This window comes from Nycticebus coucang, chromosome 1 (genome assembly GCF_027406575.1).
Source record: "Nycticebus coucang isolate mNycCou1 chromosome 1, mNycCou1.pri, whole genome shotgun sequence".
NCBI classification, from domain to species: domain Eukaryota; kingdom Metazoa; phylum Chordata; class Mammalia; order Primates; family Lorisidae; genus Nycticebus; species Nycticebus coucang.
Window position 1 is genome coordinate 133,555,725 of NC_069780.1, and position 4,265 is coordinate 133,559,989.

The following is a 4,265-nucleotide window of genomic DNA, read 5'->3' on the forward strand; positions in this document are numbered from 1 at the left end:
AAGAGAGGATCGTCCGATCGTCCAGCCAATCTTGTGAGAGAGGCTCCGCCTGACGGTGCCACGTCACTAACGGTCTCCTTAACAACCGCCCACAACCCTCACCCAGGCAAGGAACAGGCACCGCACCATCTCTCACCATGGTATGGCCAGCCAATAGCTAGTCGAGTCCCACCACTAGGGCCTGCCTATTGGTCCAAGAGCCGTGGGGGCGCAAGCATGGAAGCGGTCTAGGCGAAGCCGATAGGGGACCCGGCGGGTGGAGTGTCCCACAGCCCCAGGACCTGACCTGCGGTTATACTGGCTGTGAAAGTACTGTGGGAGGCAGTGGTACGAACAGAATTAGAGTTTGAGGATAAATTCAAGGTCAGGTTAATGATAGAATGCACAGTTACTAATTGGGAGAGATGGAGGGAAGTACGGGTGGCCCGAATATAAAAAAGGGAAGGTGGCAGCGAGGTGCAACGCCTGCTGACCATGTCCGAATGCCAGACCAAAACCTTCCTGTGGCTTACCCATTAGGGTAAATGGCTCCAGGTACCCGCATCTCTCTCTCCTCTGTGGGGCATTCATGGCATTCTGGGGATTCTCTCTGAGAAGTGCCTCTCTTGGGATCCTCGGCATTTGCTCTTCCCTCCCCCTAGTCCAGGCCTTTATCTTTTACCTCAAATATTATAATAATCTCTCTTGACTGGTTTCCCCACTGTTAAGCACTTCCACCTCCCAACCTCTCCTGCACTACTGCTACTGTAATCTTCCTATTATGTCATAGGCCCAAATCAGGAGTTTCTCAGATTGAAGCATCTGACATTACCAACATGGCACCACCCCACATTTCTTGCTCATCTCTCACCACTTTCCTAGTTTAATCCAGGAGTAACTGGCTTTTCTCAGTCACACCCAGCACCTTTTTACCTCCCTGCTTATGTTCTCTTTGTTTATCCCAGATGTGCCTACCCATTTTAATTGTTGAAATCCTAACTACCCCTGAAGGACCCTTTCATATGCCACCTCCTTTCCTGATTCCCTCAAACACAGGGCGTCACTTCCGACTTTGAACACCCATAAGATTTTCTGTGACTTCTATTGGAAATTTCTTACAGACAAAAGTATTTCACTCAATTTTTAAAGCCCTTTTTAATTTTTATTTATTTTTATTTTATTTATTTATTTATTTATTTTGAGACAGAGGCTCACTTCGTCACCCTTGGTAGAGTGCCCTTGGCATCACAGCTCACAGCAACCTCAAATTCTTGGGCTCAAGCAATTCTCTTGCCTCAGCCTCCTCAGTAGCAGAGATTACAGGCACCCACCACAAAACCCAGCTAATTTTCAAGATGAGGTCTTGCTCTGGTTCAGGCTGGTCTGGAACAGGTGAGCTCAGGCAATCCACCCACCTCGGCCTCCCAAGTGCTAGGATTACAGGCATGAGCCATGGTGCCCAGCCTTAAAGCACATTATTTTGAAGCACAGTACCTGGAAAATTCTATACATTCAGTAGTTGTTTTAATAGAATATTATCTTGCTATATTCTCATAGTCCTTATAAAATAGGCATTATTCTTTTTTTTTTTTTTGTCTTAAGGCAAACATGAAACAAAGTTTATTGTAAAAGAGAAAGGCTTACAGCGTAATAGCGAGGTACAGGCTTACAGAGCAAGATAGCCACCAGTGGGGCCGTCATTGTCTCAACAAAGAAAAGGCAAAGAAGCCTAGCCATTATTCTTACTTTACAAAAAAAAGAAAGTTTTGTTAAGCAACTTGCTGTGGATTGCACCCATAACTAGAAAAACTGGGATTTTCACATCTGTGTTTATACCAGCTTGACTGTACCCCACTACTCCAGTACAGGCCTTTTTTCCTATCTCTTTACCAAATATTGCCCATTGGAAATGCCCACTGAGTGCATTGTGCTGTGTTTGGCAATGGAGATAACAAGCATGATAGACACTGTGCCTACCTTTATGAACTTTGCACAGTGAAGTAAACTGAGATGAGCTAGCTAAAACTTACAATGTTCTTCTATCAGTCTTACCAAAAAGGAAAAAGGGAAAGAAGAAAGAATAAGTACCAAGAGGCTAGAAACTCTGTTGTATTTTTAATGCCCTAGAAATTTAATAGCTTAGAATTAGATATCTAAGGTCAAATATCTTAGAATTAGAAATTGCAGATTGTACATGTGCTCACCAGCACAATTCAGGTAAGGATTATAAAGCTGTTACCATAAAAGCGTTTAGCCCAACATTTAGAAATTTAATTCCCAAATTCTGCTTATTTGAGAATTCCAGAGAATATATCCTCAAAAGCAATAAAGAAACTCAAAATTTTCTAATTCTGTGTTCTTAGAACAACTGCTATATTCCCAAAATTTATTTTTAAAGAATTTTTATTGCTCTTGACTAAGAATGTGTTCTTAATGATAAATCACAAAATTTGGCATGGACACACATAGCAGGAGAGGTTGGGAGGGTGGGATTAAAGAAGTGTGTGTATTTTTTCTCTTGTAAGTTTACCCTCTGAGTAAAGAGTTTATGAAAGTATAATTTAACAGCTCCATTTAAAGTAATGAATGATCCGTATTGCCCCCTTAATTCGTATCACTTCAGCATTTACTTATGCAAATATGTTAGGCCTCCAACCTTCACTTTTCTTCCTTTTTGTTTTCATGAGTCATGCTTAAAGATGTGAATTATAACAACAATAATAATACTGAAATAAATATTTGTATACCTCTGTCAGTCACTTTTCTGTATATTTTTTATGTAGTAACTTCTTATAATTAACCACCCTGTGGATCTGCATTTTACAAATGATAAACCTACACAAACAGACAAGTTAAGTAACTCACCTAAATTCATGTGGCTTGAAAGTAGCAGAGCTGGAATATGAACTTTGGAATCTGGCTCCCAAGAACATGCCCTAAACCACACCACTGTCCGGTCTTTTGCATTAACATAAAATGTTCCATTTGTACTGGGACATGTTATATAATTGTTTGGGCTTCTTCAGCTCCATTGCAAAAGACTTCATATTAATGAAGAGTTGTATTTATTTATTTATTTCCCATCACTTTTCCCAGCTATGTTCACATTTACATCTTCCAGTCTTGGGCAGCTTTTTTTTCTCTCTCTCTTTTTCCCCCACAATGTTTTGGTGTTTTGTTTTAAATTTTAGGATAATTTTTTTTTTTTTTTAGACAGAGTCTCACTATGTCACCCTCCATAGAGTGCTGTGATGTCACAGTTCACAGCAACTTCAAACTCTTGGGCTTAAGCAATTCTCTTGCCTCAGCTTCCCAAGTAGCTGAGACTATAGGTGCCTGCCACAACCCCAGCTATATTTTGGTTGCAGATGTCATTGTTGTTTGGCAGGCCCAGGCTGGATTCGAACTGCCAGCTCTGGTGTATGCAACTGGCTCCCTAGCTACTGAGCTACAGGCACTGAGCCTAGAATAAATTTTTTTAACTAGTACATCACAAGTGATAACTGGTTACACATAACTTCTGGCAGGTACTATGATCTATTATCACTCTTGCCAAGGGTGAAGAAATAGTCACTGAGGGCCTACTCTTTTTTTTTTTTTTTCTTTTTTCGAGACAGAGTCTTACTTTGTCACCCCCGGTAGACTGCCATGGCATCATAGCTCATAGCAACCTCAAACTCCTGGGCTCAGGCAATTCTCTTGCCTCAGTCTCCCAAGTAGCTGGGACTACAGGTGCCCACTCAATACCCAGCTGGTTCTTTTTTTTCTTTTCTTTTTTTTTAGAGATGGTGTTTCACTCTTGCTCAGGCTGGTCTTGAACTCCTGAGCTCAAGCAATCCACCCACCTCCCAGTGTGCTAAGATCAGGCATGAGCCACGTCACCCAGCTGCGGGCCTAATATTGCCCATTGGAAATGCCCAATATTTCTATGATATACTATGAAATGCCATATACTCTATGATAGGCAAAGGGTTGAGCCCTCAAGGTACAGAGTTAAATTGTTGTGCCCAAGTGGCGGGATCCCCCACATAAATCACCCTGAGACCAAGTCCGGTGCAAAAGCAAGAGGTTGTTTATTTACAAACTTGAGCCTGGACTTCCTGCTCCTGACGCAGCAGGAGAGCAGAGAAGCCCCATCTCAAAAAGGAGGAAGGTTTTAAGGGTACAGAAAAGAAAAAAGGGAGTGGGTATGAGGTGAGTCGCTGAGGCAAGCTGATAGGGGGGGAGCTAGGGGACCAAGCAGTTGTCCTTCCTTGGCCGTCTGGAAAGTGCTATTATCATGCTCA